We start from the raw sequence: 26,575 nt of genomic DNA on the forward strand, positions 1-26,575 counted from the left end.
CCCAAGTTGCTGTTCATAAAAAGGCTGTTAAAAAGCAAAACTGAAAGTCTGTTTCTCTTTTTTAACAGAAATGTGTATAAGAAAACTGCATGTTATGACACTGTACCAGTGGAGGGTACTGAAGAATATGCAGTTATAGTTCTGGGTTTTTAGGGCTAAAATGACAGGTCTGTCCAGAAAACTGCTTTCTCTGCATAGATCTTTTCATTACCCGTTTCACTACCAGATTGCTATCAGCAATGCTTATAGAAATAGTTTTTACATTTTTTAACGTCACAGGCTGACATTAAGTAGCATGTATTATTGAACTGCCTTATAACCATAATTAAAAATAAGAAATGAAAAGAATCAATCACAAAAAGAACTTTCTGCCAGTCACAGGAGCATGGATTTTGTGACAGAATCCTGTGGAAACATCTCATTCCAGGAAGTCTACAAGAGGGAAGTCATCTGCGCTGAAAAAGGGAACGAACTACTTTGAGGTAAACTTATTGCTGATGCGTAGGCTGCTGTCACTAATGGCATCACGGAGAAAATCCTGTTCCAGGATCTCCAGTGCAATGGTCCATTCTGGCTAACAGTTAAAGAAAGATACGCAATCATGTTAGTTTTAACTTACCTGGCTGTACATTCAACAACCTCTTTGCAGATTGCAAACGCACTGATAACTGCTGGGGAATTTTCTCTTCCCACCAGCTACCGGTAGTGACACCTCACAGCAAACGTTAGTCAGAAAGGCTCTGATTTCTCAAGCTTTCATTAAGCATCATCAGAATGAAAGATAGAAAGAGTATGTAAATAACAATACTTGCTCTATTTTTACCACCTCTTTATTAGCAAGGAAATGAAAATAAAATATGAAACTACTAGTGGAAAATCCCTGATCTGGAAGAGTTAATTTCTTCATTGAAACAGGCATTTTGTTACATTTAAATGGATGGTGAAAGTAGGTGGTGAAAATGCTGTAGTTCTGACAAAACCTCTTACTGACAATGCTTAGAAAAAAGAAGTGACGCATCTGAAATTTTCAAAACTAAATTATTTCACATTCAGGCATCAAACTGAAATTTTATTTTAAAATCATTCATCAATTTTGTTACTAGAAGTTTTGTAAAGACTGGATTTAAAATCAAGCAATTAAATGATAAATTATTTCATTAAAATTTAAAAGTTTCAAGATTTGACAAATTTTCCATATTTGTTTGGGAATAATTGCTTAATGTTTCAGATTCTTTTGCAAGGTAGAAGCCTGTTTCTGCACTGCTCAAACTATAAGGAGCAAAATAGCAGGAAGACCAGTTGATTAACTCTTTTAACAAATTTGTCAAGTGTTGGATAAATTTAAGTCCTGATTGCATAGCCTTAATTCCACACAACTGAGGGAACTGTGGATTTAGTGCCTTATTTCATCACTCTTAAATCACTTTCAAAATTTTCATAGTTTTTTTCTTAATCCTAATTTAATTTTCTCTGTGCAGTCTGGAGCCTTTGGGAAGTAGGAAACCTTGAAAATCTCTTTCCTTACGAATAGTTTGGGAATGAACCACAGACAGTGGAGGTAGAAGGACAACTCCTTATGTAATGTAAGGATCTGAAGTAGGCAACAAGGTGGTAGTAGGAATTTTCACACTCACTGGTTTTAAGATCAAGGGTAGCTGCCCAAATTCTCAGGCTCCCTTTACAGTCAGTGGCGGTGGTTGTGCTCCCAGACATTAGGGCCTGGCCCTTTTGGAAAAGTTTATTTCTTTCTGACTGTAGAGGAGCCAAGGTAGCCAACATAAGCATTTACAATGCCACATGAGAACACTTTCTGCTTCTGAAAAAGAGATTAATGGACTAATTAGTCTAATTAGCACAAAACTAAAGGCCCCTGGAAGTGTAATAGTTCAGCAGCAGCCTATGTTATATGTATTATTTAATTCAAACAGTCTCCAGAAGCACATACCCATAACTGTGTCCCAGCTAATCTACATGTGCCATTGCAATTGCAGGCAGATTTTCCACTAAGTTAGAAGACAACAAGCACAAAGATGTTGATTTTACATGTAAATTCTTTTTTCTTTTCTGAAATTCAGCTTTGAAGTCCGTAAGGTTATCATCAAGAAAGGAGAAAAAGAAAGATTATTTTTAAGAATATTAATATCTTCTTTGGGAAAGACAGAATTGTCTCCCTTACCAGAGAAATGTTGTATTCCTCTAAAACAATTAATATTCTAAGGAGCAAACCAGTGTCTGTTGATGAAGCCTCTAAGTTCCTCCTTGTGTGCTTCCTCTGTGTTACTTGTCTTTTATTAAATACCTCTATTTCAATCACTTTAACTAAATGATACTTAGCTGGTCATATGAGCCATGAAAAATCTGGACTTCAACCACTGCTTTGATGCCTTCAGGGAATTAAATAAGAGAAAGTACAAATCCAGTTTCCATTAGACAGGAAAATGTACTGCAAGACAAGCAGGTGGTTGAGTACTTTGGTGGACAGGGAACTATTTCATCAGTAAAAAACTATTTCAAAATGACTAATGGAAGAAGAAGAATAAATTAATTAATGATAGACAAAGATAAAAATCGTTTAGGAATTCCACAATTCCACTGGAAAGTAAGATTATAACTATTTAAGCTATGTAAATCCATAATATTAATTTTTAGCTGAAGAGTGTTGGGAAAAATTTTCCCCAAATCACCAGTATATTATAATATATGTAATATTTTATATATATTATAGTATATAATATATTATAATATATAATATACACAGTCTTCTATTTATATAATATTATCACACATCTGTGCCAGGTTTGGCTGGAGTAGAGTTAGTTTTCTTCATAGTAGCTGGTATGGGGCAATGTTTTGGATTTGTACTGGAAGCAGTGTTGATAACATGGGGATGTTTTCGTTATTGCTGAACAGTGCTTGCACGGAGTCAAGGTCTTTTCTGCTTCTCACTCTACCCCACCAGTCAGGAGACTGGGGGTGCACAAGCGGCTGGGAGGGGACACAGCTGGGACAGCTGACCCCAACTGACCAAAGGGATGTTTCCATACCATATGATGTGATGCTCAGCAATAAACTAGGGGGAAGGTTTGCTGGGGGGAGCTGCTGCTTGGGGATTGGCTGGGCATCAGTCGGTTGGTGGTGAGCAATTGTTTTCATTTGCATCACTTGTCTTTCTTGGGTTTTATTGCTCTCTCTTTGTTATTTTCCTTTTCATTACAAGTAGTTGTTGTTAATATATTTTACTTCAATTATCATACTGTTCTTATCTCAACCCATGAGTTTTTTCACTTTTACCCTTCCAATTCTCTTCCTCCCATCCTGCTGGGGTGCAGGGAGAGTGAGCGAGTGGCTCTGTGGTGCTTAGCTGCTGGCTGGGGTTCAACCACAACTTCTCATAAAATCAGGCCAAAGCTTTATAGTTTGTGACCTTTCTGAACTTCTGCAGTCTTTTCAATGCAATTACAGCTACCTTCACAATTCAGGTGACTTCTTCATGCTGATAAAGCAGTTTCTAAGGTGAATGTTGATATTTCTGTCCCATCACTCAGTAAAGTCTGTATCAAATCTGCTGTATTACTGATTATTTTCTGAGAGTCCTGCTGTTTCTACACTATGTCAGAAAAGGCCCTCAGCCCTGCCCACCTCCATGCATGGCAGGAACCCTTTTCCTCCAGGCCAACTGAAGCTCGGAGTTTTCCCTGTTGGTTACCGCTACCTCTTGGGTGTCCTGTGCAATGTGTGTGTTGGTAGGGAGTGTTTTGTGTGGCCGTGGACTCAGAGCCACTTTGTCAAGCACGGCTATTATAGCAGTCAAAATAATAAGAGAAAAAGCAACACATTGCTGAAAGCTCGTCCAGGCATATAGGTCTGTGTTCACTATGCTCTAACCTGCCTAATGTTTCGGTATTGCACAGATGAGATCAGTTGCCAGTCATGGGATGCTTACATTAACATTTACGTACAGGTATTTCGAGAAATCAGGAGTTGCACAGGCACATTCAGAAGGATTCCCTTTGAAACTCAGTTACTCTAAATAATTTAACTTCTTAGACAGGAAGGTTGCTTGCTTCATGTGATGAAGGTGGCTGTAAAAACAGAGATAAGTTACACTGCTGGCATCACAAAAAAGTCCATCAGCAAGTTGGGATAACTTGTTATGTTGAAGCAAAAGTACCTGAAAGGAAGGAATGCTGTTGGCAAGATTATCATATATATTTTAATAATATTAATTATTATTACTGTCATCATATGACATTTATTATACCTAGAATCTTACTTTTCAGCTTAGATGCTTTATTTGAGGGTGTAAGACTATAGTCTCTGTTCAAAAAGCACTGTAGTTCATCATTGTTTAATAATAGTTTAGATAATTGCTGTGGACCATCAAGGATTTACTGGTGGGAAATATTATGAAGTTTGTTGTGGGATTTGTCAAGATACACCAGTGTACAAAGGTTTTTATATTGATCTACATAACAGTTATGTCCATCTTTCCATAAATGGCTGAGATGGTTTTCATCAAGCACTAGCTTTTCTAGAGAGCTGTTGGCTAAAATAGTCTCTGTGAGTGTAAAATGCCAAGTAACTTGATGAGTGGCTGAGGTTGGAAGGAACCACTGGGACCATCTAGTCCTGTCCCCTTTGCTCAGAACAGGATTAGGTAAGGCAGGTTGCTCAGGATTATGACCAGTTGGGTTTTGAATGTCTCCAAGGGTGGAGACTCCACAACCTCTCTGGGCAACCCATTTCACCCTCAGCTTTTTTCTTCTGAAGACAAGGGTTGTGGTTCTGCTTCTTGCTTTGTTCCCTCTACTCAGGATCCTGGTCTCCATCATCTCATGGTCACTGCAGTCAAGGTTGCCCCTGACCTTCACATCCTTGATCAGTTCTTCCTTTTTCATAAGTATGAGGTCCAGAAGAGTGCCTCCCCTTGTCAACTCTTCAATCACCTGTGTCAGGAAGATGTCATCAATGCATTCCAGAAACAACCTGGGTTGCTTGTGCCCCACTGTGTTATGCCTTCAGCAGATATCAAGGTGGTTGAAGTCCCTGATAAGGACCAGGATGTGCAAACATGAGACACCTTCCAGTTCTCTGAAGATGTCCTCATTTATTTCTGCTTCCTGATCAAGTGGTCTGTAGCAGACCCACAACACTGTCACTCATGTTGATGTGCCTGCTGCTAGTCCTGACCCACAGGCTCTCAGCTGGCTCATGATGTTTTCTCACATACAGAATAACTCCAGCACCTCACTATCCTGTCCGGTCCTTCCCAAAAAGCCTGTATCCAAGATCACAGCATTCCAGTTGTGTGAGCTGTCCCCTCACATCTCTATCATCCTGATGAGGCTGAAGCCATGCAACTAGCCACAGACAGCAAATCCCTCCTTTTGCTCTCCATGCTGTGGGCATTAGTGTATAGTGCTTCAGAGAGACATCCATATGTGATTTCCAAAAAAGTGTGAGAATTTCCACCATCATTCTGTCCTCTTGGTACTTCCTTATTCATGTCCATACACTTGAGGTAGACCTCCTTAAATCCTGGTTTGTTGCTTTCAAAGTCTTAAAAAAAAGAGATATATAAAACTCAACTTATGGATTATCATGGCCAGAGTAAAGTAGTGCTTATCTTCACCAAGGTCCAATGCCTCTAAAGTAGGTCATTCATGAAAAGCATAATGAGAAACTAAGTCCAGTTTATGACTGGACAAATCTAAATATTTCAAATTAGGTTGGAAGCTTAAAATTGGTACCATTCAGAGCTTGACTAATGCTATTAAGAGACAAATTCAAACACAATATTCTTTATGCACCTTCAAATTTCTGTTTGTCAGTGAAGAAAAGCACTGTTTGAACTTTGAAGGATTTATCAAAAATGTCGCACTGAGTTTTCAGCAAAGACATATCATTGCTGGTCTTATCTTCTGACAAGGGCTTATTATTTACTCCAGATCTGTATCTGGTTTTGACTGATTTCCTCCTAGTACTACTGTTGTTGCTACCCTGTGATAAAGGTGATATTCTGCTGCCGGATAAAGAAATTGCACTTAGCTTAGTGAAAGACTGAGATCAACTCGCTTGATAAATAGGACTCCAAAACTCCATGTAGGAATTTTAAGATTTCTGAAGGCCTTTATATAAAGTCCTTGAACATCAAACCTCTTCAATAGAGTTACTGGAGGGAAGCAGGTTACAGGAGTTGTCAGACATGTTTATATACCTGGGACAGCACTTTTCTGCCATGATGAAAAGATGAGTCAAGAAGCTATAAAGGGTACAGAGTAAAAACTCACCCCAGGCTGTACCTTTTGTTGAGTAGTTGAATTCAAGAGGAGCAGGTTTTATCCATAAAGCCATCTAGGAGGATTCAACGCCATCCCTTTCCTGGGCACCAGCTTTGAGCAGCAGAGCCCAGGTGGGACCTTGGGCAGACCCTCCCCTCCTGTGCCTGGGGGCGGCCGGTCCTGGCCCCCGGGCACAGGTCCCCAGGGAGGGGCAGTCCATTTCAGCCTCTGAGGAGGTTCTTCACGGACCAGTATGGTCATGAGGCTTGTGAGAAGCAATGCTCTGTGAAGAAAGGGCTGGGGTTTGGGGGGGATTTGTTTGTTGTGGGGGGCTTTGAGGGTTTTGTGTGTTTTTTTTCCCCCCTGGCATTACTGTAAAGATGATTCTCCTCGAGATAGTTCTGCCAGTGTGCATGTGCTGGAAGAACCATTGCTGATGGAAAATGTGCAGTTATGTCTCAAATTCAGAGTAGTTAAAGGAAATGGAAACCCAGCTGGTATTTTACATAAACATTTTTCATCAGGCAGCAGTTCCCTAGGATTTGCTAAGTTAGCAAAAGAGTCATCTTCACTTTCCATCATTTTCTTGCATAAATCATGAGGCATTTCAATTGCCTTTGGATAGTGGTTCCTGTCTAGCTTTAATTTCATCAGCTTATTCAGGCCCTGAAAAGAATCTTCTAAAACTTTCTTCTTATGGCTGTCTGAGCGTTTCAGTTCCATTACATCTCCATGCTCTCCTTCCAGGTGATGCATGCTACAGCCAAGAGTGACAGAGGGATTGTTGTTCATTACAACATTAGGTGGAGCATTTTGGATACTTCAGCTCTGCCAGAATTTTGGAAATATCAAAATGCGATTCATAACAGACTTGTGACTGAGGCATTCAAGTTTCCTTTGAAAAAGAGAGTTTGATTTTGCTGTTAACAGGACTTAGCTCTAGCTTTAAAAAAGTTGTATCATAAATAGATATAGTCATGGACTGAGATTTTTCTAAGACATTTGTTGCCATTCCATACAAACAATTTAAAACAGGTAGGCTAGCAATTGAATTTGCAGTCATGGGAGCTCTTTGAAGCAGAAGGTCTGCAGAGTTCTCTGGGTTTTCGTTGCTACTGTAGAGAAATTAGGTGCCTCTCTGCGTAAATACCTGCAGCACAGACAGTAGAGACTACTAAACAGAAATAGGATTTATTGCTATTGGAAGTTGAAAATGTTGGAAACCTTTCATCTCTCTGAAAGGCTGATCAGACTTTTGTTACTTTCATATGTCTGCATATGGGAGTGTGTTTGTATTGCTGTTATAATGTTTCAAAACCAGTTGAAGACTGTAAAAAGGCCAAAAAATTGAATGTGCCAGATCAAGTTTGTAGCACCAGCATTCAGGCATCTTTGTTTCACTGGTCCGCTTTGTTTGATTTCCTTTTTCTGGATGGAAGTATTGTGGAAAGAGAGGTGTACCAGTCTCCAAACTATAATAGTATTTTGAAGCACAATAATATTTACAGAGCCCCCCAAAATTAGGAGATGTTTAAGAACTTTATTATACAAAATAATACGTGCATATGGTTAGAAAGAAGCTATTTAAAAGTTGCAGACAAGATTCAGACAGAGAAACATACTAAGAAGAAAAAAGGGGAAGAATGTGACATGAAAGAGATGAAAGGACTATCATCAAAAGATAGTCATTATAATTGTGATTAAGTGGTGACATGATAGCTATTCAACTGGTCTGACCACAGAGAAGATTGTGCTTTGCAACTGAAATGTAATAAAACTGGATTTAAGAATATTAAGAAAAAACAAACATATAAAAATATTTAATAGAAACATTTGAATTTTACAACAGTCTGAAATAAAGATGAGAAATATCCATAAAGCAAGCGTACTAGGCTTAATGGCAGCACTCAATATTTGATTAAAATACAGTGTTGTCTAAACAAATACACTTTTAAGAAATAGTGGAAAGTTCTTATGTTTTTCACCATGACAGGTTTACCTGGGACACTTCATATGTCAATCCCAGTTTGTGTAATACTAAAAAGCATACATTTTTATGGAATATTTTTCCAGAAGCATAATGATTTTCCAGTCAGGAGCTGTAAGATTGATTCCAATGACACATACACAAAGATATGTGTGAATAGAAATCAGTGTTAAGGAAGAGCAGACAGCCTCTGATTTCTCAAATTGTTGGCAGCACGGCATGTGCTTTAAAAAATGAAAATACTCATCCTCTTTAACTCTCTGCCATAAAAGATGTCATTCCAATAACAGTTAGGAACAGATAAATACATCATGATGGCAAAACTGGAAGCTGTCATCTACTGATCAACTGACCCAGAGGGGCCAGCGTGTAGACAGAAGTGATCTGTGGTTTTCTAGTGTTTGTCCTGGAGTAACTGGAAGCCACACTGACTTTAATAGAGTCATTTCTGTACTTAGCTGGTGTAGGAATATTAGTTCTAATGACAAAATATGGCCAAGTGGGATACAGCAACACGATGAGCTGTTACACCAGGAAAGATCACAAAGCTGATGACCCGTTTGGGAGGTGAAGTACAAAAGAGAGAAAATGAGCTGAGCGTTGGGCCCACAGAACTCCACGCTTCGCTGCTTAGTACGTACGCTTCCCCTTATGTACATATAAACAAGGTCCAATGAACTCCAGCCCCAAGCTTTCCTTATGTATGCGTGCATTTATGTCTATTGCTCTTATAAGTCTTAAAAATAGAGTACATAACGGGCACCTCTAGAAACTTCACTGATTATTTAAAATATTATTCTCCAGGGCAAAGCTGACAATTTTCCAGTGAAGAGCTAGCAAATAAGATACGCATGACTTTGAAATGCCCATACTAAATATTCTAAATAAAGGTATGAATAAATTTTATTTATTTTATGTACAAAGCCTGTAGCTTTGTACATAATTACAGCTGCATAATTCCCACAAGTGTCAGAGAGCTTTAACAGCTTCTTTTCTTTTCCTTCCCTTGGACAAGTTATTTAGAGAAAGAAAGTGCCCAGATGGCTGAAACTTGTTCCAGTGTCAGTTTTGGTGGCATTTGGGAAATTGTATTGCTTACGATTATGTTTGATGTTATGAAGTTACTTTATAGCATTGACACTGAAAATGGCTGTATCATTAGTGAGTCCCTCAGGGAGGAGGCAGCTCACCGAGGTGTGTATAAAAGCCTCATAAAAGAGGCAGAGACACATAAGCTGGGAGGGTGCGAGAAGCAGGCAGGCTTTTAGAGCAGGAGAAGCTGACTGCTTAGCTCCGAGCTGTCAGACAGGGCAGTCCGTGGGCTTTCTGCCTGCTGAGCTGAGCAATAACGACCAACAGACACCTAAGGAAGGGTGAAGAGGAAAGAGGGACCTCACCTGCGGGGGAGCTGGATGATTTCTGCTGACATATGCTATTTTTCATTTTGCTTTTTTAGTGAAAAGAGTGGGGTGTTCCCGTCGTTGCTGGGATTGTGGTATGTTACCTGCAGAGCCGGGAACATCACAGCTTCAGTGGGATTCAAGGAGCGGAGATGTTTAAGTAACACTGTACCCAGGAGAGCACTAACAAGAAAGCAGAGCAGCTTTCAGGAGGAAGCTTGAAACAGAGAATCTGCACCATGGGAACGTATCCAGATCACTCAGAAAAATGCAGGTCTTTGACTACTGGACAACCTCCAGTGCTGAGGTCCCTAGAGGTTTAAATACATCACATCCAAAGGCTGGATGCAATACTCCAGGACCACCCTGACAGTAGGGTGTGTGCAAGGTTTTTCCTGCTACCAAAGGAAGGTGAATATTTGTTTCCTTCCCTCCCTGATAATCAGGGCCGTAACTTACTCCTGTGTGGCACAAGCTGTTCCCACTGCACCCAGATTTCACCATGAATTTGAATGAAACCTCTGAGCATCTCTTCCACTCCACTAGACACAACTGTAAACCTAAGGACAAATTCACAAGTTGTAGGATTTACAGCAGACCCCGAGTAGGGAAAGACAACCTAAGGACAAAAAAAACCTCCAACACTCTAAAGTGATTAACTGCAATTCACTAACCTTGCATAATCCCACCCCTTATCAGAAAAGAAGCCCCAAAAAATTTTGTTCATTGTATTTGCCACTGACATGAGGACAGGGATCGATCTTGGTCCCATTGTATTCAGCTCAATGGACATAAACACACCAACATCGGCTCAGACTGGTGGTTAGATGCGTAGATGGCAGGAGGTGGGCAGGATTGCAAGCATGCCTCTTTCCCAAAGCACATCTCCCACTGCTTGGCATAAGGATGTCTCCACTCAATGTGCTGCCTGTTTTGAACTCCACCTTAAGGTGTCTTTCTCTGTCTGATGCCCTGTAAAAGAAACCTGGCTGGAGACTGTGAATTCTCCACAGTTGGATGTTGCCTTAAAGATCATTGTCTTTTGGGGCTTATACGCCTCGGCCCCTTTGAGGATTCCCCTCAGCTGGGCTGGAAGTAACTAACCTTATCGTACCAGGGTATCTGGTCAGCCAGCTTCTATGGTAGTTTCACGTAGGGAAGGGAGCCAGATAAAGCCATAGCTGACGTGGCTGAATACCAAGGCCCACAGGGGGAGAAAACCTAGGAGAATTATCCTAATCGTTGCATGCAGCCAACGTGAGAAGGGTAAGAATCACCTGAAACGATCAACAGCAATATCTCATCAATAATTTTAACAGCTTGAATATTGACTGGGCACTGTTCTGGGAGATCCCAACAGATCTCCGTTTGGCAAGATGAGGCTCCCTGTGTCTTTCATCTCGTTATCTCAAAGCACTTTACAGACACAAAATGACTTGCAAAGCAATTCTCATTATCTGCAATGCACAAATGGTTAAGGCAAAGAGTAGAGAGGCTTAGAGAGTACTCCTGGGTCACTCAGAATGATCAAACAAAAGTCCTACACCTAAGCAAGAAACACTCTTAAAAGCAGAAATTTTTTTGAACCTTAAGGTGATGCCTTTCCCTGTGTCTCTCTTAAGCACCAGCTGGCTGCATTGTCCCAAAAGTGGGGGCAGGCATTGCCTTTCTGCTGCCTGGACATGCTGTGCCTGGCCCCCAGGCCCTTCCCTCTGGGCACAGCAGAACTGGCTTCTCCCCCTTTCCTCCAGGCCAGGCCAAAGATCGGTGAAGCTCAATCACGGCTGCCTCTTGGGTGTCCTGTGCAATGTGTGTGCTGCCGGGAGTGCTCTGTGTGGCCATGGACGCACCGCCAGACACTTCACTAGACGGAAGCGGTAGGTGTGATGAGCATCCCAGTAAAATAAATCTTTCATGTTTGCTGCCACAATGATGCTAATAACATAAATAATAAATAGGAAATCGTGTGAATCTCTGTAGACCAGCATAGGTAGTGTCTGTTTGACCCCAGGAGGTGCTAGCTCTTTTTGGATGCCAGGAAGAAAGGCAGAAGCACTCTCAAGAAAGTTAACCATATTATTAGTGCCCCACAAAAAGTGATAACAAATTATAATATCTTATGTCCCTTCTAATGCTGGGAAAACCAAAATGATACAGCATCAGACAGATCTCTGACCATGGCATGACACACTGCTCAGACTCCCCATCTGTGATGAGGTCCAACAGCTTGTTGTTTTTAGAGTTTTCATAGGATTTTCTTAGAAGGAAAGCAGTGCTATTCATCATTTTTACTGCGATACCAAAAGATGTGTATATGAAAAGATGCTGCTTCAAGATAAAATCAAGTACATGCTGGTGGTACCATCGCTGGTGACAAGTGGGTGCTGCCTACAGGCTCTTCGGTTACAACTAGCCAGCTGTGCTTATCCTAGAGCAAGGGATGTGGGTGGGACAGCACAGTCCTCAAGGCCAAGTTATACGTGTAGTACAGCATGGCACAACACGAGCCTGCGCTGCTCAGGTCAACTGCTACGTGGATCACTATCTCCTCCATGTGTAATGGTCTGCCAGGTGGGACCCCCACAGGGTTATTGTTTATGTGGTTATATGGAGCTGCACAGCAGTCCGTTGTTGCTGCCTGTGGTATAACGGTGTTAGCAGGCTGTGTCCACTTGATGAAGTCATTATTTTGTCAATTTGCCTTTTGACTATATGTCTTTTCAAGCCTTGCAGATTCACTGACTCTCTTAGCATGATCAAGGTACTGAGGACAGTCTTTTTCAATAGCACATCCCACAAAAATCGCTGAAATCCTCTTAAGCCTTATCAGCAGAATGAGCCAGGAGTCTCCAGGAGCATCAGCAGTCATGGTAAGGCCAAAACTCTGCTCGTACAGCGTCATACGAGTAAATGCACTGAAGGTTGTTAAGTCAAAGGCTTTCACTTTGTTGCTTTTCACAACTAGTATAGTAAGTATGCTTCAGTGGGATTTCTTACCTGTTTAATGTGGGATACACCAAGATGTGTTAGGTTATTGAGATGCTTTAAAAATGTATGTCTTTCCCTTATCTATCTGTTGCCCCATAAAACTTTGAAGTGGTTTCCTTTGAACGCTGATTCCTCAGGAGGATTGCTGCTTGGGTGGTTGTCTCCACATGTAGAAAATGCATTCCAAGACAAGCTGAAAACCTGCAGATGAGGGAGATTTTCCATAAACACTAGCTGAGATGTGAGTCCTGTCTGTTGTGGCTCAAACCTAACACTTCTAGACTTCTATTTTCTTGTAATGCAAAACTACAAGTAAAATCCAATATACTGTTTGATAGACAGATTTAAATATCTGAAATCACATAGATCGAATTCAGTGCCATTCAAAGCCTGACTAACGCAATTTGTAGACAAATTCAATCAGGTAATTCCCCCAAAGCTTATTAACTGATCTGAGTTTAAACTGATCTGAGTTAATGAACATGAGGCTTTTGAAGCTCATATCTAGTGCTTTGAAAGTTCAGCTATGCTGTGGTCTAAGAGCAGATAAAATAAATAGTCCATGTTTTTGTCCTAGCAAGTGCATGGAAGCTCAACTAGTCATCTTTTCACAAAGTTAAATGGAATTTTTCCACAACAAATTCTACCAGGCTAGTCTTATCTTGTCCTAAAAGTGACATCTTGCAAATTAATTTCTGTGAGATTATTAACAGTTTGAAAGATAAAAAAGTTGGGTTTTTCCTAAAGTTGATGCCAGAATAAAAAAGCCTGACTTTTTAAAGGGAAACAGAGTTTTTGCGTGATGTTCAGATAGGTCTTCAAAAATGTAACATGGAAGATTTAATAATTTTGAAGATACTAGAGAAGAAAAAGAGTGTATGAGGTTTAGATACTGTCAGTATATTTTTCTCTCAAAATTTAAAGATAGCTTCATCCAGAAAGGTCAAACTCTGCAAGAATTTTTCAAAAGCCATTTCATTCCTTAAATAATTAAATGCAAGGCATAAACCAGTTTGCTGGGGCATGCTATGAAGCCAGGTGGCAGGTACAACAGTTAGAGAAGGGCTGGTAAGAATTCAAGTGTTTAATTTGTTAAAGGTTTTGCAAAGCCAGCAAGTCTTTGGATGGAAGTGCCACCCATGCAGGACTCACATACAAAATAAGCATTATAGCACCTCAGATAATGCCTGCTTAGATCAAGAGCTTCTATATTAAACGGTATAGTTAAGTCCTATCGATGAATGCTCTTTATTCAGTTAAGCAAAGGTAAAGTTCTGTTCCTGAGGAAAGCAGATGGAGAGGTGCTCTGGTAAAGCTGCTGAAGAAGAAAGAATCATTGAATCAGTGAGACCTAGAACACCACGTGTCCCGAATAGAATTTTTTTCCATGGGAATTGCTGTAGTAGCAGTTCTTGCTCATACAGTGCTCCTGCAAACAGAATTCCCGGAGCCAACACCCGGTAGTGCAGAGAGCACTGCTGACATTTAGTCCTAGTGCAGCAATGGGAGATGAAAAACCCTTGGGTACCCTGTGAGGATTGCTACTGGGATGTAATTTCCCCGATTCTGTTAAGCTAAAAAAAAAAGGAATAAAATAAAGAATAACCTTAACCATAATGTGTCAGGTAATTCCTAAGACTTGTGAACTTCTGAAAGATGTCATCAGAAACTGCTTTGATATGAATATAGGCAAGCATCAAACTGACAGCATTATCATTTATTTCCATTTATTGTTAAAACCTTCAAGCTTCAGTGAAAGACTGTGAAGGAACTGATGACTTCTACTTCTACAGTACATGGTAGTTTTCTGGGATAATACAAGATTTCTGGTCGGTGAGGATCAAGAAGAGCAAGCAAAACAGACAGTATTGGATGCAGCCATTTTACTTCAAGGGAAAAACAGTCTGAACAGGTTTTCTCAAGAGAGAACAGCTGGATGAATGGCCCATTAATAACAGCAGTAATATGATAATTCTGTCCCATAGTTCTAATAATTGCATTCTAGATAATTTTAATTACACAAAGCATGCATTTATAAAAAGGTCACAACAAAAATTATTAGCTACTTTATAAATATCATGGATTCTAGTTGTTTACGGATTTAATAAGTTTTTCCTTCCCAAGGTTAAGAAGATTTTGTTGAAGGAATGCATATAATCTTGGGCTGTTTTCGTGGGCAGTATTTAACATTGTTTATACTGCCTGATCGGTCACATTGACACATAGTCTGGCACAACAGGAATAATTTGGAGAGCAAAACAGTTGGTGGTGAGGACCCACTGTCCACATTATATGCATTTTAGGGAGGTTTGTTTTAGAGACATGCTGTAGTCTAGTCTTTAAACTGAATGCCTGTTAGCTGTGCTTCTGCATAATGTCTCGCAGCTTTGAGCTGAGAGGAAACCACAGGATGTGTTTCAAGACCGTTCCACATGGTGAACTGAAGCACAGCAAGGACAAACAAATGAGAGAGTTGCTTCCGATTGCACTCAGTCTATGTCTAAACAAATATGCTGCTGTAGATACAGCCTGTGACAAGAAATGGGCATATTTGTGGTTTCTTGCTCTAAAAATGTTCAGCTCTATGTAGCATGTCTAATCTGAGGAATGACGTCTCTCTGCTGGACATGAGTTACTGAAGCAGAGAAGTGACATAGGTATCCTCTCCAGGGGAGTGTCTTCAGCTTGACCTTATTCCTTTGTTTTCAAGGACAGGGTGTATCACTTAGCTGCACTGGACGCTGGTCAGGAATAGCTTGTTAGGACTTTCTCCAAAAGTGCAAAGAAAGTGCAAAGCCCCCTGGAACTATATGCACCAAGGGACTTCCCCATCATGTTACCTGCTTCAATGGAAGTAGAGGGAAATTACTCTGTGATAATTGTTCACACTATGGTTAGAAACCTCTGAAATACGAGGATACATTCTGAGTCCTTGGGTTTGTCCACACTGAAGTCAGAAGTTTAAAAAGAGTTAGTAATGGGCATTAAGTGAAAATGGATAACACCCCATCTTGTTCAAAAACATAAAAAAGTCAAATATTTTAATCTTGTTGAAGACATAGAGAACTGAGCTTTTTGGAACATAAACTGCAGCTCTTTCCATTAACAGATAGGTGAACTGAGTAGCATTTCAAACTATACTAGTCTTTGTAAGCACAGCTAAAATATGTGTATGTAAAAAACATTATATGCCTACATGTTTTTAGAATCATAATATACTGTTCAGTTACTCGTATATTTTAGTCTTAATCTGAAAAAAGAGGTGGTTTAGCATTAATGGATAAGAGATGTATGTATGAAAGCATGTTCTGAGGATCAAATTTTAAAGTGAAAATTATCAAAAAAGACACAGAAAGTAATTCCTCTCGGTGATTTCAAAAAGCGTAGGAAAGAGGATGGGACCCCATAAGCTCCTAGACTCCTAAAACTCTTCAAATGCTGATAGTAGAAGTTGGGAAATAAATTAATATGGGTAAATGGCAGAGGGTAGAGAGAAAAGAAGGAAGCCAAAGGAGCAATAAGCAAAAGCTTTAATAAAAATGTTGTTCTAGAAACTTACACGGCAAGAATGAACTAGTGGAAGAATATAATCTCCACTCAAATCCTATAAGATCTAGCAAAAAAGTGCATTTAATGCATCAAAAAGGATGAGTAGAAGTGTTCTGTTTACAGAACGGTCTGTAGGATAGGTGACATATATGTATAAATTTCAGAAAAACAGAAGATCAACATTCAATATAAGTGCAACGCTGTCTAATCGAGCCATTAAAAAAGACACACAAACGATTCTTATTCTTTTCACTGCCACTGAATTACCTGGGTGAGTTCTTAACCCAGGCTTGCTCAGGACGCAGCGGCAGAAGTTGTTCTCAGCTGTCCGCTCATGAGGGTGAAGGCTCTCCCGAATACATCTCTGTGGCTGGTGCTGGTGCCACTTACCCAGCAGCTACTAATTCCCGGTAGGTCTGGTCACTGCCGGGCTCAGCAAAGTCTCGGATTCCCGGCGTCACTGGGCACGCTGTTGGAAAATAGACTTAGAGCTCGTGAGCCGCCGCTGCCGGTGGTGTCCTTCCCCAGGACGTCTTTCAAAAGGAGGGGCAGAGGAGCAGGCAGCCTGCCCACAGGCAGCCCAGGGACATCAGGGCGGCAGCTCTCGCTCCTCCCCACCCGGGCCAGGCAGTGCCAGCAGCATCTGGCCGCGGCTGAGTGCCGCCTGCCCGGGTGACCCATGGGCCGCGCTGGCTCTGGTATCGGCCTTCGTTGACTTGTCGCGAGAAGAGACAGTCGGCTCTAAACTGGGGGAAGTCCTGTCGGAGATGGACATTCTGGTGAACTGCTCAGCAGATACAGCGAAAACCACTGCAAAGGCAGGGAATTTTGTCACTCACTGCACGCTCCTACTCCTTCGTGTGCCTTGCGCCGCTTTGGGTGCCCATAGCATAGAAAGGCTGCATCAGCTTATAGAGTGCTGTGGTTATCATCTGATAGCCACAGACATAAGACTTTGTTGCATACATTCATGACTTTACTGGCTCACTCCTAAAGCAGAGGAATCTCAGAGGTGACTTAAAGGAGCACTCTTTGGGCTCAAATCCTTAAAGGTACCGAGGTGCGTAAATTCACATTTCGGAGGAAGCAGCATACCGAGTGAAATCCAGGAGCTGGTTCTGGGGCACTTAAACTGCAGCTGTGATGTAAGCACCAAATTCAGCAGAGAGATCCAAAATAATCTCTCCCCACTCCCAAATGCGTCTCTGGCATCTCAGATTTTGAATGAGAGAAAGCTTGTGCGCAGAGGTGTATCACCTCAGCTGGACAGGCCATCTCTGTGCCTGAGTCCTCTCTGAGGCTATTGGGGAGCCAGAATTTCAGCAGTGTCACATTTTGGTCTCTTTGCTTCTATTTGCTCAGTGCACATTGACTACATTTTAGAAGAGCAGTGAAGTGGTAGCCTTTTCATTTTCTTTCTAGCAGCGGCATCCTTCCCATCCCATTCCCATCCTTCCCATCCCTGCCTGTCTCTTCCCCAGAGACAACTGCATACCTGGCTTAAGGAGGGAGTGTTGTTCTCTGCAAATACCTCCTGGGTGGTTTGTAAGCAGCACTTGGTGACTCCAACCTCTGTGTGGATGGTGAAGAGTGAACAGTGGTACACTTTTCTTTCTCCTAAAAGAAGAAAATCAGATGCCTAAAAAAATCATTAACACAAATCAAGCTATTCAAATATTCATGTAGAAAGGCAGGCTTAACTATTTGGGTTTTTTTCACCAGAAAGGCAGCCTGGTTGATCCAAGCTTGTTCCTCAGTTTAGTAAGGATAGAAGAAGATTCACTTCCCCTTATCTCTGCCCAGCCTCAGTGTTTGAAGTCAGTAACAGAGCCGACAGGATAGTCACGTTATGGTGACCAGGGTTCAGTTCCCTTCTCTGCATACGGGTACATCAACACACAGATCTCGGATGTGAAGGGTACAGGATATTCTGAATTGCTCCTGAATAGGTGCTTCTGCTCTCCTTTGCGCTAAGGAATCTAATATGACATATTTATTGGAAGAGTAATAGCAGTTTGGGGGTTGTTTGCTTTCCCATTCTCTACAGACTTTTTTCAAGATGAAAAATTAGGATGTTTCATTTCAAAATTGTCACAACAAAATGTTTTCACTCATTTCAATTTTTATCTTCAACATCTTCTAGCTTATTGAACAATGCTCATAAACCTGATGTGCGGAGAGGTATTCTGAATACTTAACCAAATATTCATCTGCTATTGTAACCAGGCTCACTCCTGTAACTTTTCAGTTCAGACAACATTAGGGAAGTGAGTCTTCTGATTATAAATTGAAGCAAACATTCAAAGCAGCTCCAACAAATTTGCATTATGATGGGAGGAGCGTTAGCACTTATCTACTTTCTGTGGGCCCAGGATAGTATTTTCATACTATTAAAAAATGTTCTGTGTCTCTGATACCATCACACTGGTTTGAACATGAGCTACAGTTTGATGAAAATGGGGTAAAGAATTGTTTTTCAGTGTTTGCTCATGGTGTGAGGGGAACATTTATGACAACAAGAATGTCTCAGCAGCAGTGCTTTAGCCAGGCAGAAAATAAAAAGAAATGTAGGAGATTTTTTTATCTTCATCTTATTTTTGTATTTTTTTTCACATTTGGGGTTAGTATCACAAATCCTGCTACAACATAAGTTGTTATTAAATAATATTTCTGAGCTTGTCTCCTATTTCCTACATGGATAAGTATTCATCATTTGGTATGATATGTGCCAGGCTAAAGCAGGAAATGCCTGTGATTTCATGTGATCCATGCATCTGCAATTTATAGATGTTCCTGGGTTTCATGGACATGAGCTATGGCTTGAAACTTGAAAAGATGGTCCAACCAGTGCAGTCATCATATGCCTTTAAATAGGGCAGGTTTTAAATATAGAAAAAAACTGGCAGCAGGTTTTAAATCCAGAAATTGTGGAGCCTAGTTCAATTAGAGGCAGATTTCAAAAAGTATTGAGAGGCTTAAATTTATCTGGATATATGGAAGAATTTGCCAGCTCACGGTGCAATTCACTCTGGAACATCTTGAAGGTCTATTGCATGCTAATAAAAACCATGAACCTCATCAAAGTTTTATGCCAAGGTTCTGCTTGAACAGTTAAGGTAAATAGGAACCTGCACAAATAGGTTAATCAAACTTACCTGTCAAACACAGGCTCATTCATTCATAATCTCTTTGTCAGGCATTGATTTTGTTACCAAAAAAAAAGGTTAAAACCATATGAAGCAGGCATGGCAAACCAGAAAAGCACTGTACCAGAATATTAAAATGATACTGTCAACTTAAGCCTTCTAAATTACACGTACAGACAAAGCCTTTAGGGCTGTCCCTCCCCACAAAAATAGACAAAGATACCAATCAGCCAGGGGAAAATGTCCACCAAAAATGGACCGACAGCAATTGAGCTGCTCCTACTGTGTTATGCCATGCAAGAGGTGAATCAACTCTAACTCACAGGAGGGTGCCAACCAAGGGCAGCCACCTGAAGAAAAGAATGTCATCAAATACCAAAGTGGTGCCTGGCCTTCAGCAGCTTAAACAAATTTTCATCACCAATAATCTAGACCATATGTGTCCAAGGTTGTCCCTACCTACAGCCTGGGGCAGCACGCTCCGTAGCGTATCACATACCTTCCCCTTCCAGGTCTGGGGACCTGCTGGAGGGCACCAATCTCCCTGTCTGGCTGCAGTTCTGGATTTCCTCACCGTGGGAACCCAGTGGTGTGCAGATGTTGTGTATACCCAAGTCTTTTCTCCCCCTATGCAGTCAGAATATGTCCACGCAGCTTTCATGAAGCTGGAATAGGGACTGCCAACATGTCCCCCGTTCAAACACACATGTTGAAAACACACCAAAGGCAGAAGCAAGTGTCTAAATGACTTTGAAAGAAAATGCTTCAGAAAAGGTCCAGAAATTAGACAGACTAACTGTATAAAGAACATCCATACTGAGAGAAGATAGCAACAACTGATCTCCGAAGTTATTCAGAAAAAAAAGGAAGGAACTGTACTAATAACTGTATTGCAGATGAAGCCACAGCAGCTGCTAGAAAAGCAACTGACTGGATAAATAAACCCTTTACTAGACACTACATTGGTAAAATGCATGCAATTCCTCTTAATCCAGACAACTAGCCAGAAATTCAAGTTTTGTAGATTACTCCAGATAGTGGGAGAACCTGATGTTTGAGTCAGGTGTTTTCTTATTCTGATTGCTCTGCAAAGCTTTTATCCATAAGAATGGACAAGGTCTTGTTTCCTTGGCCACAACAAAGATGGTCCCAGACACTGTAGACATATTTTCCTTTTCTCAGCACAAAAGTCCTCTTGGACAGGACCTGCAAAGACTCTTGCTGGCTCCTTCCCCATTCCACAACAATGCCCTTGCTGTCTTTGCAGTCTTCTCCTACGAGCTGTCACACCGCTCAGCTCTCCCTCTCCTTATCATGCACTCATGCGTGCGGAGACACTTACCTGCTTAGGACTATACTCAGTAAATCATCTATTTCCACGCAGTTTGAAATTCCTGAGCTGCCTTTGCCTTTCTTGTAGTAATCAGTGATGGGTGGTTGGAGAGCACTATGTACCTGCTGGCTTTCAGGGAAGAGTTTAACGACTACTCATAATCACTTTATTTAAAGTGCTGATGCCCAACGGCTTCAGCAAGGTGTAACACAGGCTGCAGGAGCAGATGCATCTGACCTTGTCTGAGACATAAAGATATCTGATAGTGCAGAAATTCACTACTACTCAGCTATCTAAACATGCAGATAGGTATCAAGTGGGATTTACAAACATGCTGACACCTACATTATAACGCTGCACCTCAGGACATGATTCAAAGCCATTGTAGTCCTGGAGAAATTACCATTGACTTTATTAGGATTCGGTTTAGATTACCGTTGCACACTCCTTTGCTGCCCTTTGTTGTCTCTGTTCCTGTGACTTAAATTGTTCCCTCACGGCATTGCAAAAAAAAGATGGAAATGTTAGCATCAATGCATGGGAAACTGAATACTGGTCCTCCTGCTTTTGACAGTGCCTGCTCAATACAAAAAGAAAAATATTATTTTTAAACATCAATAGAATTGTCCTGTTCATAACTTTAAAATATCACTACATCTTTAAAAAAAGTTAGCTAATCCAAAAGTGAAATATCCCAACTTGTCTGAAGAGGAATAAGTGTGTATGCCACTTGCAAAAATAGTGAAACCTTACTAATTGGAGTAGGCTGACTGAAAAACTATCCCATGTTCCTGCAGTAAACATGTCCATGGAAACCACGTGCAAGAATTTGATTTCTACATCACTGTAGAAAGATTCAGTAAATCTTTTCCAATATATCAAAATGTCTGATGACAAGCAGTTAATGTCAAAATCCCCTTCTCTAGTTGTCCTAGGCACCAAACCAAATACAATAATTAAAACATGACAGTATCAAGCCACTTGCAGAATAAATAAGGGGACAAGGTTTTTTTTAAGAGTATGTGACTGGATGCTGCCTGAATTGGGAAGTGAAAGAAAAATTAAAGGGAAGATGGAATCAAAAGCTAAGAAACAGGAACTAGTTATTTTACAATTTTATAGTGTTGGAGAGAGGAGAAGGAACTTACATTGAAAACAAGTGTAGAGGCGCACGATTGTTCTGCAATGGTGAAGAGATAAGTTTGAATTTAAAAGAGCTTAAACCTGTGATTGTTAAAGAGGAATACTTGCATGGAGAACTGCTCCAGACCCGATGTCCGCCCCCAAGCTCATTGCTACAGGTTCTTACCCACAGGGTAAGTAGCCTGACTGAAGAGCTATTTCCAGCATCATCTCTGCTTGCGGACAGCGGAGAGGAACTGGCCACAGAAAGGCTGATCTCGGGAATGGAGAACTGCTGTATGTGGGCATGTCCCAGCACAGTGTGGGGAAGGCAGAGGCTGGCCGTGAGTGGAGGAGGGATCTCACTAGTGGAAAGAAGTAAGGGAGTCGGTCAGATAAGCTTGTTCTCTTTGGTCTGCCTCCTCAGTTTTAAATATACGGACACCAAAAATTTTCTGTGGCCATGTGGGTTTTCTGGTTGTGCGTCTCAGATGCACCTATGAAGTGGTGCAGGGCAACCAGCCACATCTACAGCACATGTGTACAGCATGCATGTCACAACTGTGCAACAGCTCCAACACCACTGAGAAACGTCAGATTTCCTGCAAAAAACCTCAGTAGCCATTCAGGCCATGAGCAGTAAACCTGACCCACCTCAGAAGTATTAGTTGGATAGCACACGGACTGTGCATATGTTTGGGACACTCACCACAAGGTTCTGCATAGTTGGCTTGGTCGAAGATTTACATTACAGATGTTTGCAAACTCTGGGCTGTGAACAAGCTTAGCAGTTAGCCTTAGGTGCCCATCTCAGAGATAAAGTGTACCACTGATGTAGGATTCATTTGGTAAAACACAGATGTCTACATTTGACCTTTTCACAAGTCCCTTTGCAAATGGTGGAGACAAAACGGCACTTCCAAAAGATAAGTTTTCTCCTTCTAAAGTAGGTGCTGGAACAAGGTAGGATGACTACAGCGGCTATGCTGCATACAGCAGTCCAACAGGCACGTGTCCAAAAACAACAGCATAAAACTTCAACAAAATGGAAATTTATGTCATTTCTGGGTTGGGATTTAGTCTATAGAATTGAGAAAAGCCAATTAAAAATATTTTAACTACTCCCTCCTGGCCAGGGACGCCTCTGGCAACTGCCACAGGGCCATGGCCACAGCACCTTTCATGTGTTTCTTGTGGGTGCAAACACTGCCTTTCTGCCACCCAGACATGCTGTGCCCAGCTGCTCGCCGTAGCCACACCCAGCTCCCGGACTCTTCCCTCCGAGCAAAGAAGGACCCACTTCTCCCCCTTTCCTCCAGGCCAGATCAAAGCTCAGTGCTTTCCTGGCTGGTCACCACTGCCTCCTGGGTGTCCTATGCAATGTGTATGCCTGGTTGACTGCGTTCATGCAAATTATACAATTACAAGATAGGAGTTTTGGTTTTCTGGAATGAACAGGTGTAACGAAAACAATCAAATCCGCTTTTGATTTCAGGGAATGTGTATAATTTCCGATAGGAATGTTGTCTTGTCTAAGGCTTGCAATTGGTTACAAATCAGCTCTACGTATAGTGGAGTGCAACTCCGTTCGTTAATAGAAATTTTAGCAATTTTGCTATGTCTCAGAATCAGAATGTGAAGCAGCTGTGTGTAATTGTGTCGTAGTCTTTAACTGTATAGCCATCTGCAATCAGTTCTGACAGATCAAGCGGCTTCATGGATTTAAAGTAGCTAAGTTTCTCCCAGATGAGAGTGTGTACTCAGTTGTTACTGAGATACAGTTCATTTAAGCTCCTTGGCAGATTTTCAAATGCTGTCAGAGGCATATATGAAAGTCCATTATAAGAACAGTTAAAATGTGTCAGGTATTTGAGGTGCTTAAACCATCCTATATAATACATGTCTCCATTTCCCCATACAATAATGAAATAGTTCTCCTTGAAGGCTAATTTTTGAAGGGAAGAACTTATTTCAGATGTTGCTGATGGAGAAATCTCATTCAAGTTCAAATTTAAAATCTTTCCTTCAGGAATGTTTTCTATAAATAGGAGGTTCTGTTCCAAACATGCCAACAAAAAGTTTGTTATAGTTGTTTGTTATAGCTGAGGTCTAATACCTCAAGGTTATGTAATTTGTTAAATGCAAAATAACTGGTGAAACCCAACTTGTCAAGAGATACGTAAATATTACAGATTAAGTGAAAAGATTAATTCAGTGTCGGTGAAAGCCACACCAAGGACGTTTAAAGACAAAGTCAAGCAAGATGTACCCTTAAGATCTTTAAACTGATTTGCACAAATGACGACAATATTTTTTAGACCCAAATTCAAGACTTTATGATACGATTTACAATGCTGGTTTTCTGAATAGGACATTTGCTCTTTTTCGCTATCAGAACATGTTAGTGATGCCTGTGGCTCGGTTTTCTACTTCCAGCTGTCTGTCAAGTTGCCTTTTTTCTCATGTATTTAAGAAAAATATGGTTTCCTTTGTTTGTGGGAACATTTCCTTTTCTTTCAGGGATAGATCTGTGAGGTTATTAAATTCCTTGAAGACAGATTTATCAGATTTTCTAATGAAGGTTGGAACAAGATCAGGGACATATAGCTTTTTAAGGGTAAATAGAATTTTATGTGTGCTTTGTTTTGCTCTTTGGAAACACCCTTTAACACATAATGACTTCAGTGATAACTTCCTCTAACTAGAATGATTTTAGAGATGATAAGCATTGATAAAGGTTTTGATATCACAAGTAGATTTGCTTCTGGTAATTGAAGGATGAATCCTGATCCTTCAGAGCAGATGAACTCTGTACAAGCTCTCTGGAGGCTATGACCTGCGTGAAGAAATCAGATGCAAAAAGGATGCACTCGCAGTTCTGGCAGTTTCTGAAAGCAGACAGCAGCTATTTTGGGGAGTCAGAATTAGAGTCTGATTTGTTAAGGATGCACTTGAACAGGAGGGTTTCCAGAGCAAGGTTCAAACAGAAAAGCATCATTGAGGCACTATGACTCGGGTCAAGGTGCTGCAGAGGTGCGGGCAGGCAGAATGGCACCCAGGTCAGGTTGCTGTGGGAGAGTGACAACATGGTCAGGTTGGTGAGAGTGGGACAGCCCCAGATTCTGTGGGAGAGATTTTCCATAAGGGTCACTAAAGCACCAACTCTAATCCCCACTGGTTTTCTTCAAGATTGTGGTGCTGAGAGAGTGTTGTGTTGGAGAAGATGCTGCTGCACATGAGCCTTAGCTGGGTAACAGTAGGTGGAAGGCCTCTGGGTACTGTCTTCAGTAATCATTGCCATTAGGATGCAGTTCCTTTAACTTTTTTAAACTTGAGAAAATTGCATTTAATCTATACAAAGGCTGGAGACCTCTCCTGGTTAGATTCTTTGGGCTTAACATGCCAATACCAGTCCAGTATCAAAATCTGAATGTTCTCAAAATTGCTAAAATCCTCTTGAGAAATCTCTTCAACACTCTCAAAATGTCATGATTTTAGGATGCACTGTTTCTCGAGTTCTTCCAGGCCTCACTTAAACTCAAAGTGTGTTGAAGCTACTTTTCACATACTAAAATATGGTATTAATCCTGTAGTACAGACCAAGCAGTGTGCTCATAGTTTGTATTAAAGTGACCAAGGTGAAGTTAGATTGCACTTTGATCATTGACTTGAGGGCAAGCAAACACCCTCACATGAATAAAACATGTAGGAAGCATTGGCATTAGCAAGCCTTCAAAGCCTCTTCAGTAAATTAAGAATTAGCCTGAAGGAAAAGCTTTAGTAATGAAAAATGTCATGAAGTCCTCCACACTAATAATTCAAAAATTATTTACATTAACAGCTGGATCACATGCAGCAAGAAACCTGAAACAGAATGCAACTCTCTAGCATAGCTAGTCCTACACAACACTGTCGCGCACAATCGCACAAAATAAAAATCAACAAAACCACTTTTGTAATTAACAAAAAAGGATTAAATATGGATTTATGCTGAAGGACATAACTGTTTACTTGTAGAAATGACAAAACAGATGCTGGCGACTAGTGCAGTGGTTTACTGCAGTGAGATGAAGGAATGTGTCCTGGATATGCAATATAGGTGTGTGTCTCCTGCATCATTGTAAAATGGCATGAAGCTGTTTCCTGGATATGCTTTCATTTAATGCACATGCATATGGTTGCATATAAAATATCTCATACTGAAGAGTTAGCATGAGCTGTTTTGTCATCTGAAATGAGGACAAAACATAATGACTAGAGAGAATATAGACATTCGGGATTAATGTCGATTCAATTTGTTTGCTCTGCAGAAAAAGGCCCTGTAAAACAGGAAGTGAAAGTGAGAGAAGGCAGGAGATCAATAAAAAATGTTAAGAAAAATAAGAAGTAAAATCATTATGCCCACTTGATGGGTGGGCGGGCATGAGGTGATCAGCAGGCAGAGAAATGTGGGGATTCACTGTCTCAGCAGTATTCCTCCTCAAGAACAGAAATATATCAAATTCAGATTCTGGTCACTCTCCAGTTTGTATTGTTACATTCTGCCAACATGCATTTTCCATTCAGTTATACTACAAGAAATTTTCCAATTCTGTCCATGAAAAATAACTGCATCATACTACTAAGGCACAACAGCTACTGTGCTCTGCTGTAGTCTTGACAGCATACTGAGAGAGACAGCTCTAGCTGAATGTTAGCTGAATGCCTTTCCCTTGCTGCTCCTCCACTGTCGTGGTTTAGCCCCAGCCGGCAGCTAAGCACCACGCAGC

Source organism: Phaethon aethereus (genome assembly GCF_964289735.1).
Source record: "Phaethon aethereus genome assembly, chromosome: 1".
Taxonomy (NCBI): Eukaryota; Metazoa; Chordata; class Aves; order Phaethontiformes; family Phaethontidae; genus Phaethon; species Phaethon aethereus.